Below are 13,789 nucleotides of genomic sequence, written 5' to 3' on the forward strand. Positions count from 1 at the left end.
TGTCAGCAGCTGTAATGTCCCCTGCCATGTGCCTGCGGCCGGAGCTACCCCAGGACCTACCTCTCCACTAGATGACCTATTCCTAAACTGGGTAATAATCAGGTTTGGGATTATTAAGCCATGTTTCTGGTTTAGGGTCCCCAGATCTGATGACAGGTTCCCTTTTAATGAGAATGTGTCATTAATTTTGACCCTTGCTCTGAAAACTGCTGACAGCACTATATGGGGGATGGGTGGGCAGTCTAAATCTAGCTGGGGTGATGGCCATGCCGGTCACTTGGCTGGTAAATGCCCATCAGGCGGCCCCTTCTGTAGGGATGGACAATTGTGTCCAGAATCAAGATCACCATTTTTGCTAACTTTTTACCCCGATTACAATGAATGGCGATTCTCTTCGGACGCTCCTGGTTTTACATTCCTCGCTGTGTAACTCCTTTTGGTTTGGACTATCTATGTATGGGCAATCCTGTAAGCGACCTATCCTTTAGCCAATGGCATGGGTGCAAAATAATAAGGACACATCCGTTAACGGAGCCAATTTTTCATTTATTTGCGATTAATTGCCCAGCCCTAGTTGGCGATCTTCTGATAGCGTCACGTTTCTCTCCTCATGTTTCGTGCGGAAACCACACGGACCCTATTATAGTCTATGGGGTTTATGAGTTTCCTTGGGTAACTGCTTTTTTTATACATATAGGTTTCTGTTTGGGAGGGGGTCCCCCCAAGCAGAGTTCCCGGACGGAAACCTCTGCAAAAATTGCAGCAAAATCTGCAACAGAAAATGCTGCATTTCTGCAAGGTGGGGCCTCAGCCTTATATATAACAATAGCTTCCAGGGGTATATCTAGGATATAGAATTGGAAATCTGTGCACAATAGCAAAGTACAGAATGCCATTAAATTGCTGGAGCTGATGATCAGTGATTTCCCCGCGTGGGAATTGGTGCAAACCTCAAACCTTGCCTGCCGTATACTGACAGTGTTGCATTTTAGGAAAGCTCTTTTGTATACTGCAGGCCTTCACTTTCTGTGCAATGGGAACGGCTTGACATGAAACTGAACATAAATGTCCTTGTGTCAGCATTATGGGCTAGACTGTTGTAATGTGAAGCTCACCGGCAAGGTGATGTTTGGCCCCCTGCCCACTCAGGTCGTATTTCTGCTCGCTCCGAGCCCCGCACAATGCACCTGCTGCATAACCTAACCTGTGAATTTACATAGCTTTTGTCTCCTGTTCTCTAGGCGCTGCACAGACTCCATGAGAAAATACTTTGCTCTCTTCTGACTTGTCACACAGGGGAGCATGCACATAGTATAAGGCTGTGTTCACATGGTCAGAAATACCATAAAGTGGAAAGTGACTTTTGCCAGCAGAGCTCACACTCATTGGAACTAATCTGTGATTTATCCCTGCAGAATCCCTGCAAATAACTCGCACAAAGTGGTTACTACAGTATAATCCCCAGCACATTCATGCAGATTTTTTTTCCGCTGTGTGTGAATTGGTTGTAAAACACCTAAACCACTTGCAGAATGTCATGAGATTATATCCAGATTTAGATGAAATCTATGCTTAAATCGAGTTCGATTCCTGACATTGCTGGGGGTTACCTGTATTTCATAGTGACCAGTGCAGGGTTCGTAGTGGTAGAAAATATGATCATGGTGTCGCAGTACGGCATTGCACCTAATGGCGATTGAGGTCACATTGTAGCGTGCAGGTTGCTGCAACTGTGACCCCGACAGTCAACAAAGGGCCAATTCTGCTGCATTTTTGGGCAGCCACATTGTGTCCTTGGTGGCCATTTGTAGCCCTAGACTAGCCAGAGTCCGTCAGGCAGTCAGGAGTCCATGCTGCTACTCGTGTAGCTTTTCAGTCAGTCCCAAGGTAAGCACAGCTATTCATTTGATTGGCTTAGATAAGTCACGTGACTTCCGCAGGGACCATCAGTGTAGTTTATATTGGCAGCAGGAAAGCTGTCGGGGCTGACGTTATATTTCATTTAGTGGCCATAAAACCAGTGAAACTGTACAAAGACAAATGCACTGTAAGCCTGAACTTCCATCTAGTCGCTGAATGAAGTGGTCACCTGGGCGGTGCAGCGTAAGGGAATTCCTGCCTGCTTACCTGCCCTTGCCACTTGGCAATTGTGTCATCCCTCTTGGCATTGCTGAGCGGTTCTGAGTTACCGACATGGCTGGCACATCCCATGAAATAATGGATGAAGGGTGAGAATGAGTGATAAATGTTTAGAGAGGCCTTCAGGGTGAATGGAGTAGCGGCTGAGCATGCTCTGAACATGGCCGTGCCCATCAGTATCCTAGACTATGGCTGGGATGGTGCTCTGCTCAAACTGGGGTCCCCAATTTATAATAGTTTGGGGGCCCAGGTGATCTGACCTTTATCACCTACCATGTTCATATACAAATGTCAGTTGCATGTGAACCCCTTTAAGAGTATGTTCAGACCACCCCCACTGATTAGCTGATTGTACAAGCTGCAGTAAAGAAGTACATAGCGCCATACATGGAATAGTGGCGGTCCTTAGTTACTGCAGTTCCGTTCCCATTCAAGCATGCTGGGGTAAGGGCATTATCTAAGTCCTGGAAACCTACTTTACGGATTTCAGCACATGAGTAAACACAGTCCATATAGTGTAGACAATATATTGTGTATTTCCCAGACTTAATCTGATCCAGAGACCCGAACCTCCTTCATCAAGGTGATCTGTGATGCTAGGAATCCTTCCTATGGATCCTGTCCCATACTATATACAATTCAGTACTGGACAGTAACCCCATGGCAAGGCAGGGACTCCTCCTAGCATCATAGATCACTACGATATTTGGAGTCTGGGTCTCCAGAATGGATTCCTACCAGCCAATCTGTCCAATGTATGGGATTGGATTTTAAGAAACGAGGCCTTATACTAAGGAGAAGACTTCCTATCTACAGCAAATTGTGCAAAAAGCCTCAGCTGCAGTGTTTTTTATCTTAAAGGCACAAAAACTTTTGTGGTTCCAGCCTCGGGGCATCTGGCTTAACCCCGTCTCTGGTTTGTGGTATACTTTTTGCATGACTAATGCACTTTAAAAGGTCAAAAAGTTTGGCTAATTCTTAAGAAAAAAACAAAAAACCCTACATGAATTAGAATATATTTCTTAATGTTGTAGTACGTTTTTCTGTCTGCTTTATATCTTGTGGTCATATTTTTTTCTCCAAAACTGTGCTATGACGTTATCTTGCAAATAACCTTAATCTCTCATAAGAAGCCTTGGTCTGAGCGTACTTGTGTGTGGTGAAAGTCCTAAAACTCACATAATAGAGGTGACTTCATCTGCACATAGCCAGAGCATGATGGGAACCTACAAGGAAGAAGTTGTGGTTTTTGATGAAATTGTTTAAAGGGGTTGTCCAGGATTTCATGGCTGAGCATAAAATAGAAACGGAGAGAAAAAATATATATATATACTATCCTCACTTGACCATTAAACGCCCCACAGCTTCTGCCCCACGATTGTAGCCTTACAGTGATGTACGTACATCTGTTATATGACCTCAGAAGGCTTGTGATTTTTTTCTGGTCAGTGATTGGCCACGGTGATCACATGAATGGTGATGTCATCACTGTGAGACGGGGGGGGGGGATTTAAAGGGATCCTATCATTAAAACTCAATTATTTATTTTTGTCCCTAACACGTCGGAATAGCTTTAAGAAAGGCTATTCTTCTCCTACCTTTAGATGTCTTCTCTGCGCCGCCATTCCGTAGATATCCTGGTTTTTGTTGGTATGCAAATGAGTTCTCTCCCAGCATTGGGGGCATCCCCAATACTGCAAGAGAACTCTCCAGCACCGCCTCTATCTTCTTCAGGAACGGGCTCAATTCGTGTCTGTCTTCTGTGCAAGCGGCCATTTTCTTGTGGCTGGCGGGCATGTGCTGTCAGCTTTGCCCGAGGTGTAGATGTTTGAAGCCACCGCCAGAAGAAGACATTCAGAGAAGCCGTTCCTGAAGAAAATGGAGGTGTTGCTGGAGAGTTCTCTCGCAGCATTGAGGACGCCTCCAGTGCTATTTGAGCGCTGGGGCCCTCCCCCAGTGCTGCGAGAGAACTCATTTGCATACCGAAGAAAAACTGGATTTCTACGGAACGGCCACGTGGAGAAGACATCTAAAGGTAGGAGAAGAATAGCCTTTCTTAAGCCGATTCCTACATGTCAATGAGAAAAAACTGATTTTAATTGTAGAATCCCTTTAACAGCTCGGTATTTTTTAACGTTTTATGATTGAAATATACATTTATACTGTGATGTCCTTTGTCTTATTTCTTGTTGTGTTATATAATACGATATATTATGTATTTGTGTATATATATATATAAATTGTCTTCCTGTTTTAGACAGCTCTCTAGTAATTGTAGGAAGTCGGTCTACTCAATCCATCTGTAACGTGGTATAGCATTGTGGTGTACGTCGCTCCATAAAACTTGAGCTTCTGACTAACCTCAAAGAAAAGTAGTAGTTTTGTTGTGGCTTCGCAGCGGGGGTGAATTAGAGTTTATGTTGTCTACTTGGTTTCTCATATTGTTGCGTCTGTGGTGCTTTTATATCACTGTTTAGGTGGTATTGGACTTCTGTATTGATGTGTGTATATAGTCATTGTCACTTGTCCTATAGGTCCGTGGTTATAGCAACAATCTGTAAACAATGGGAGGAATAAGGTCACATAGCAGGCAAACAAAGCAGAATTTCTAAAGCAATATATTTAGGAAGTCTTCAATTGACAAAAGCTACCAGTATAGATAGGATCCTTGAGATGGGACAACCCCTTTAAAGTATTTAAAGAGAAATTTATATTATAACATTCATTTCGTGCAGGATGCCTGTTTGATCTGTTACCCCCAAAACGTATTACTTGCTTTGTCAGTGGCTGAGACCACCAGTCTACAAAGTGACGACAATGAAGAAGCTGCAGCATTCTGCCAAGTGCTACAGACCTTGCAAATAGCCGATCAGCGGGGGTACTAAGAGCTGAACCCCCATGAGTCTGGTATTGATGGCCTTTTCTAAGAATACGCCATTGGTATGTTTAGGCTGTGATAACATAGGTATTTTTTTATTCCCCCGAAGCACTGGATGTAGTTTTTAATTGTAGTAATCAATCTATCGACTATAATGGGGTCTGTCGGGTGTCTGTCGTTTTTACACGCAGGAGGGTTGAGCATCTTTTTGGCATACAACTTGCAAGCAGCACTTTTCTCTCTGCATTTTTCATGCGGAAACCACACGGACCCCATTATAGTCTATGTCTAAGGTAACCGCTTTATGTGGATAGGTTTCCGTTTGGAGGGGGTCCCCAAGCGGACTCCCAGCACGCAGATATGAACCGGGCGTAAGTAAGGTTTAAGCAGATCTAATGGCTTTTGTTTTGGTATCTACGTTCTGGCGCTGTCTCTCCCTAATTTCCATAGTCATAGGAAGTATTGGGATATACCGTAGTACGTATTGGAGCAATAATGGCGGGGATTTGGTAAACTTCTATATGTCCTGTTTTTTGTGTGTTTTTTTTTTTTTTACCTATTCTGAAACTTTTTTTTTTTTTTTTAAAGAAATGGCATCCCACTGGAAATTGGGCCATGTATGCGTTGGTTTGTGTATCGTTCCTACATACAAAAGAAAAACTGTTTCCCATCTCCCTTTGTCTCGATGTCACTTTTTCCAGTCTTCCCATAGACTGATCTAATGTGTCGTCCCCTTTTACACAATGATTGAAAACACTGGAACAATTGAGTATTTGGAGATCAGCTTCACAATGGTCTCTGTTATAAGATCCAGAATGATGGCCAGCACGACGGCGAATACTTACTCCACTTCAATGACATTGTACATTTGGCTGAGAGAGTCTAGAAATCTTATTTGGCGGTTAAGGTCATGGTTGCGTACACTGCATGCTACACATTTTGTTAAAGGGGGACTCCAGGATTAGAAAAAACATGGCGGCTTTCTTCCTAGAGTGACACAACCCTTGTCCATAGGTTGCATTGCATCTTCATTGAAGTGAATGGGTATTAAGTGCAATACCTGACACCACCTATAAACTGGTGTGGCGCTGTTTTTGGAATAAATCCTTTTCACCCTTTTAAATATTTGAGGAACGATCACAAATCTTGAAAACCGTGTTATACACAAGTTTCTATGTGACCAGAGCGGGGGGGGGGGGGGGGGTATATACTTTCTCCCAAGAACACGGTCTCCATTTCTTCTAACCAGTCAAACCTGTTTTCATTCATTGTAGTGAATGATAAGTGAAACTGTACTTTGTCCAACCAAGATGCCGAGTAAACGTAAATCTTTCCCCCGAGCTCTAGGAAGGCCTAGTAAGTCTACTTTCTAGTGATCAGAGCTGGATCTCAAGGATCGTTGTGCTTTTCTGGAGGGGGGAAATGGATCCGATAAATGAATCATTACAGATCTGGTAACTGTTAAAAAAAGAAAAAATAAATAATAATAATAATTATGAAACCAGTGTGAACAGAGACTTAGTGCTACAGGCTAAAGTGGCGGCTTTTTAGTTTGGGGGCTTGTTATCACATACCCAACCATCTGCAGGAGGGAAACTGATCTCAGAACTTAGGCCTTAATTTAAGTCCGCAAATGGTCCGCAATTGAGGGTTTTCAGTTGCGGACACATTATATTCAATGTGGCCTCTTACACCACCGGATATTTTATCCGTGGTGTGCCGGGCCGCAACCGTGGTTCGCAATTTATAGGACATGTCTGTAATGGCCGTGAATTGCGGCACTGCACAGACTTGCCCATAGAACTCTGTGGGCGAGTGCGGCAGGACACGGACGTCTGCGGAGTCTATGTTGCCGATCAGAAACTTGCAGACCGTACATTCAATACGGTCGTGTTAAGACCAGCCTTAATTACTTAATTTTCTATCCATTGAGGGAACTTTATCAATTCCTCCATGCCAGTTTTCAGGTTTAGGGCTAGTTCACCCAGGGCACGGAATTTTGTTTTTTGGTCCTGATTCCGATGCGGGAAGCCGCATCAGAATTGGACCAAAACGCGCCTGTTGCGGCTTTCTACTCCAGAGTAGGCGCAAATGAATGGGCCTAGTCCGGAGGGTGTTGTCGCGAGGCGGACAGCTCGCTTCTTTTTTCCATGAGCCGGAACATACTGCTCACAGAAAAAAGGACGCTAGCGGTCTCCATAGACCTCTATCATCAGGGGGCGGATTCAGTGTCAGAATCTGCCCCCTCTTGCCCCGTGTGAAGAAGCCCTCAGAGGGTAATATTGTGGCACACGGCCTTTTCTCTCGCCCAGTGTGTACCACAACCCCCGTTCTGCGCCTGACTCACCCCTTTGTGCGAAAGTGGGAGAGCAGGGCCGGCTGTTTTGGGGATGCCTCAGTCTGACCTATTAGAAGTCGTAACATTATGTATTGTAATATATTCTATTACAGTGATAACAAGTGAAAACTGATCTGAAGATTTGCAGGTTTTTTTCTTGCTTGGTAGTTGTCCTGATAATAATTAACCGAGGTGTGTTAGGAGAGACCAAACCCTAATGTGATGGGGCAGTCCCTGTAGTGTCGGAGGTCACACGCCATAGTTTGCAGAGGTCACACTAATGCCGGGCGCTCTTACTTCTGCCATGAGACGTCTTGTGGAGCCTTCAGGCCGGCCCGCTGTGCAGGGCTCCCATGACGAGGAACTCGCTCTGGCTGGGTAGTGCGCTGTGCTAAATATAGAGACTACACCCATCCCAACCAGTTATTCTCTGCCGAGCCTTGTACAGGTCGTCTGTTGAAATCTCAAGAGAGCAAACAATATAAGTAATTTGGTAAGGCAGATTTTCATTCATGTCTTAATAGTTGGACTTGAGGGGCGTCAGCATTTGTTGTCACCCTCTCCGCAGCTCCCAGATTCTAGTCCTGAATTATACACCTTCTTTATTGGGGTAGAAGGAAGTCCCTTGTGCTTTTATTCTACGCTTTATTATAATGTATAGAGTCTATTACATAGATGATCATTTTGTATAAAGAGGCTCTAGAGACTTGAAGGAGTTTTCCAGGACTTAGGATCAGATCAGTTCTTTGAAGGGGCAGAGCCCTGCCCCCTCTCCGTTGTTTACACAGTGCCGAACGTTTGTAGTGGCGGTGCCTGGTACTGCAGCATACTACGGCCAGACAGAACTTGCGTAGTACCAAATTCAGCCGATAGAAGATGCAATGCTTGTTCCCCATCAGTGTGATATTGGTAACCTAGTCTAAGGATAGGCTGTCCATATTTGAGGGGTCTACTGGTATGTGATATTGAGGGCCTATCCCTAAGGTTAGTCATTGGCAGATTGGTTTGGGGTCCGACACTTGAGCACCACTGTTGATTTGAACCTGATTGCTGCTTGCTGTGGGTGCAGGGTGTTGTTGCCTTTGGTTCCATACTGGTGGCCCCTTCTAAGGATGGATCATAAATACTGTATATACTCGAGTATAAACTGAGTTTTTCAGCACACTTTTTGTGCTGGAAAAGTCCCCTTCGGCTTATAATCAAGGGGGCAGTGCGCGGCAAGCACACGATCCCCCATTCTAGTCTATGGGGTCCGTGTGCTTTAACCACTTACTGACATCCATAGCTGCCGGGTGTCCACTGTTTTACACTGTAGACACCCAGCTCTAATGCCCTCAGTCGGTGCCTGCACCGATCGGGACATTAACCCCCCCCCCGGCACCTCAGTCAAAGGTGCATGGGCACCGCCATTTTGTTGGTGATCGCCAGCGCCTGGAGCAAGCTCCAGGACTGACGTCATGTTGACATGACAGCCGGGAGCCTTGGCCGCCTCAGGTTCCGGTCCAAAATACGGGTAGCTGCGACTGGATGGGCCCAGTCGAGAGGAGGGAGTGTCTTCAGGCGGATGTTGCGAGGCGAATCCGCCTGAAAGAATGAGCATGCCGCTTCTTTTTCCGGGAGCCGGAACAAACGGCTCCTGGTAAAAAGAACTGACCGCCTCCCATTGATTTCAATGGGAGCCGTCTTTTTGGTCAGGATTTTGAGGTGGATACGGCCTCAAAATCCTGACCAAAAACCCATGTGAGCTTATACAGAGGAAGGCAAAACTCCCCATGAGGTTGATGCCAATTGTCCCATAGACTACACTGGAAGAGAGGAGCCAATTCTGTGGTGTAAAAATCCTCTTCATGTATCAGATGGATATTATAGGTGATTAGAGATGAGCGAGTACTGTTTGAAACGGTAGTTTCGAATAGCATGCTCTCATAGGAATGAATGGACGCAGCCAGGGCCGGCGTCCTGCCACTTAACCCCCTGCGCGCCGGCCGCTTCCATTCATTCCTATGGGAGCATGCTATTCGAAACGGCAGTACTCGCTCATCTCTATAGGTGATCCCTCATCTATTATACATGTTAGGATAGCATCTTGGACGGTTCCTCCAGATACTGTATTATTCCTGCGTGTCCATATTGCTCCTTATCCATCAGACAGACCTAATAGCCTGTTAATTACTCTAAAATATATTCTGGAGCTGAGAGCACATCCTTTAAATAACATGCCAGGGTTAGCCAAGAATCCAGTAAGTGCTAAGCTATGCCGCGTGCCTGCCAGACCGGAGCCGCTCACTTTCCCCTTTAAATTTTTTTTTTTTTTAAATCTATCGACGTTTTATGATCGGTATAGGATTGTGAATCAGTTTATACATCGTCTGCTCGCGGGAACATTGCCGTCTGCTGTGCGTCCCATAAGTCTTTAACTTCTGCTATAGCATTCTTGAATGGCTGCCCAGTGCTAAGAGTGCTTGTCATGCCCTTTAATGGACACATGGTCTCTGTAATACTAAAGTCTCCAGCTCATCACTTTACAACCAAAGTGGTTTGCAAGCAATTTGTCTGCCGGCTGGTACTGCTTATATAGGCCTTGTGTTTTGTGAGCCCCGCTTCTCTGTAATACACCGGTTATAGTCCAGCAAGGTCAGCGCATATTATAGTAACTGTACAGTCATCTCCGTACAATGGAGCAGGTGCATCTGCAGGGCTATATACATGGCTGGGTAGTATAGTATATAACAAGTCACCTGCCTGTTAGAAGCATGTGCTCGGCCATGGAGTTCTGTAGTATTCTCTTTTATTGTAAACGTTGCAGGTCCAATCTGCAGGCACCATGTTTCGGAACAGGAGGAGCTGAGCAGGCTGATGCTTAGCTTTTATAGATAAAGATTTGGTACAACTTTGTATTTTTTTTTTTTTTTGTCTAGTGGTTAGTCCGATTTAGGCCGGGAACCACCGCAACGGGAACGCATCACGGTTCTCGCAGCACTTTGAAGAAAAAGTTCACAGAGTTTTCCTCCGCTGACTTTCTCTTACCATTATGTCTACGGGAAAGCTGCCGGCGTTTCATAGATATAATTGACATACTGCGATTTTTCAAAACCGAGGCAGTTTTGGAAATCGCAGCGTGTCTGTTCTGGAATTTTTATTTTTTTTCCCGTAAAGTGTGCCCATGGGTTTCACATGAATCCCATCCACTTTGCAAGTACTGTAAAACGCCGTGATTTGTACCGCAGTATTTCCGGCCCGTGGGGCCCCCGACCTTATTGATTCCCTGTATAAGTGCATCCTCTGTTGTCGGTCACTGAGAAGGTCTGACCACTAGACTCTTATAGGTCCCTAGGTTAGGTTCACACTAGCGTTTCGGGTTTCCGTCCTTGGGGTCCCAAAAAATGGAAACCCTTTCCACTTAAAAAGTGTTTACCCGGGGACCCCACAGAATATAATGGGGTCTGCTGGCTCCTCCCCGTTTCCTCTGATTTCAAGCCAAAATACTCTCTATTTTAAGCAGAATGGGGGACGAAGTCACCGAACACTAGTGTGAACCTAGTGTAAGCAAGTTATTCAGTGGCCAAAAGAGAAGGGGTAACTTGCAGATCGGTGGGGTCTGACTGGTCATGGACAGATAGGGGGTCACTTGCGTTTCACCAAAAGTTGTACGTTGATCTTTTCGGCTCCTCCTGTCTGTGGTTTAGATTTCATTAATAAGTTGGCCTGTCATGACCCCTGACCCCATCATTTGGTGCCACTTTGCTGATTCTTCCCCCAGCAGCCCCCAGAGAGATCAGCGCGGTTACTTTTCAGCTACCAAAAAGGTGAACTGGTAAGTGCATGATCCTGTACAGGCCCGGCCTTTCCTAGGACTGTGACATCGAGCTCCATCCACTTCCTTTTCCCAGACATCTTACTGTTTGTCACATGGCCATGTTGCGGCTCAGTCCCATTCAAATAATTGAGGTGGATCTTCAGACTCTGCTTTGGAAGTGGTAAAGAAACCACAGCTATCACTACTAGTCCCGCACCGCCCGTTACAAGTGGGGGATCTCCTTCCATGTCCCTAAGAAGTGAATGGAGTTGTGTCCACCCCTTTATTCACACGGGGCGCTTGTTGACTCCCATTCTCACGATCCCTTATGTTTTAGGGGATAGGGGTTATTCGTGGTCAGGGCCCTTTTAAGATTACTTAGAGCCTGGATACAATATCCGAGTGGCCTTATGTCTGCAGAATAACGCGTAAGATCCCCGGCTTGCTGTTGACATGAGCTCTATAGTGCCAGTTGTTTTTTGGAGTGGGGTGTCACTTTGATGGGATACAGTTTACCCGCCAAGTCCTCCTTGTGTTGAGATCTACTACAAACAACTTCACTGGTTCTGTTTGATGTCCATCCACCTGCCGGAGAGCGCCTTCCATCTAAATTACCATCCATTTCCTTGGCATTTACATGGCCTCGCTTCAGAACGCAAAGCTGCAACATCCGACGGGATCCCATTACAGCAGATTAGAGTCTAAGCTTGTTTGTATTTGCCAAGGTGGTCCTGAAAATCTCTGGTTAGCGCCGTGTGCCGTCTGCTTCCCGAGTAATATCTGCTAGGACACAGGTGTAGGTATTAGATATTGTGGGTACAGAGCCAGCTCCGTCCTACATCTTATATAATAGACATCCGTGCAGACCTGTATGTCAGGCTTTTTTTAAAAAAAAAATCAAATTGCAGATCATAAGTCATAAATTTCCCTTTTTATTTTCAGACTGTAGATTTAACCCCTCACCCCAAACACTGGACGGCCATCTTATCAGAGCCTCTCCTCTCTTAACAGCGTTTAGCGATATGCTTTACAGCATAGCTGATCCAAATCATTGAGGTTTAGGGAGAGTTTTCTAGGCTTGCTCTGTTCAGGGAGGGGAGAAGATAAGTTGTGACATCTATTGTCCGTAATGGATGCAATGATGGGTCAGTGGTGTTATCTATGGAGGTGTTATCTTCTATTGTAATGCTGTCTGTGTTGTTTATGGGAATAAATTAGGTGACCACTGCTACCAAAACCCCTACAGAATTGGTAGGTAGCAGTCTATTATTCGGCTTAGTAGCTAGGGTGAAAATTGCAGGAGGGCACATATGTAGACCCATTCCCATTAAGGGCCTCATGCACATGAACATACTTCGGCTTACAATTGAGGAGCAAATTATAGACACGTGTTGCAACGGGCTCATACACACAGCGGTGTTTTTTACAGGTGCACACCGAAGCAGGAGCCGTAAGGGTAAGTTCACAACGGGGTATTTTGGTCAGGATTTTGAGGCCGTATCCGCCTCAAAATCCTGACGAAAAAGACGGCTTCCCATTGAAATTAATGGGAGCCGGTCAGTTCTTTTTTTTTTTTTTCCCTGGAGCCGTTTGTTCCAGTTCCCGGAAAAAAGAAGCGACATGCTCATTCTTCAGGCGGATTCGCCTCACGATTCGGCCTGAATACACTCCCTCCCTACTAGGCCCATTCATTTAGGCCTAATCCGGAGCGGAGTGCGTGACTGGATGCCGGTGCACTGCGCTACCCGTATTTTGGTCTGGCCTCCGCCTCAGGTTCCGTACCAAAAAACCTTGTGTGAACTTACCCTTAGGGGCTAGTTCACACGGGGGGCAAGGAGGTGTATTTTGACAGCGGATTTCGCCTCAAAATCTGCCTCCATACAATGGTGGTCTATGGAGACCACTAGCGTTCTTTTTTCTGCTAGCGACAGAACTGCCCTTTCTTCAGGCGACAGCAACCTCCGTACTCTGCCCATTCATTTGAGCCGACTCCAGAGGGGAAAGCCGCGAACGTGACGGTCATGGCAGGTGGGTTTTGACCCGAGAGTGACGCGGCTCCCCGCGTCAATCTCGGTGCCAAAATCTTCCCCACCGCCCCCCATGTGAAGGAGCCCTAAAGCTCAGACACCCGTGTAGTATGTATATACTTAGATTCAGGACCCTCTCTGCCTCCAGACACAACCTATGTCCTGTTTTTAGGCCAGTGCTGCGTCGCGTGTACTTTGGCCTTCCTTCTATAATACAGCTTTTGTCTCCGTGAGGATATTGGTTAATGATATGAAGCCGGCGCTGGTTACATTATGTGCAGCGTACACAAGGAACACACAGTCCTGGAAAAGGAAAAGGTAGCAGGGGGTGCCGCGAGGGTAACCTTGAGTCATCTTGTGAGAAACTTGGCCGCCTCGGATCTAGCAGGGTTTGTATTTGTTGCTGAGCAGGTCTCCATGCCATGTAGCTGGAGAGGGGCAGAGATAAGAGGGTGGGATATCTGCTGCCTGGAATGTGGGGGGGGGGGGGGGAGCCGCACATTGGGCAGGGGGGCAGCCTGCTCACTGTAAGGAAGAGGGTGGTACAGTAAACAGCCTCGGCTCTCCCTGACAACCGGCCTTGTGGAGAAAGCCAACCTCCTCCTGTTTTT

At 46.0% G+C, this 13,789-nt stretch overlaps 1 protein-coding gene across 3 annotated transcripts in view; it reads left to right on the top strand.

The window, feature by feature from the left end:
• The window catches only part of PKN2 (protein kinase N2), a 73,704-nt gene that overhangs the window by 18,564 nt on the left and 41,351 nt on the right, over positions 1 to 13,789 (top strand). The window contains exon 1 of one of the 3 annotated variants that reach the window (XM_075286542.1): positions 7,780 to 7,848. The exons of the other annotated variants lie outside the window; for them this stretch is intronic. The gene's annotated coding sequence lies outside the window, so the exon portion shown is untranslated. Of the gene's footprint in view, positions 1 to 7,779; positions 7,849 to 13,789 lie in introns of those variants that run through there. 3 annotated transcript variants of the gene reach the window in all.

The sequence above is a fragment of the Leptodactylus fuscus genome, chromosome 9, assembly GCF_031893055.1.
Source record: "Leptodactylus fuscus isolate aLepFus1 chromosome 9, aLepFus1.hap2, whole genome shotgun sequence".
NCBI classification, from domain to species: domain Eukaryota; kingdom Metazoa; phylum Chordata; class Amphibia; order Anura; family Leptodactylidae; genus Leptodactylus; species Leptodactylus fuscus.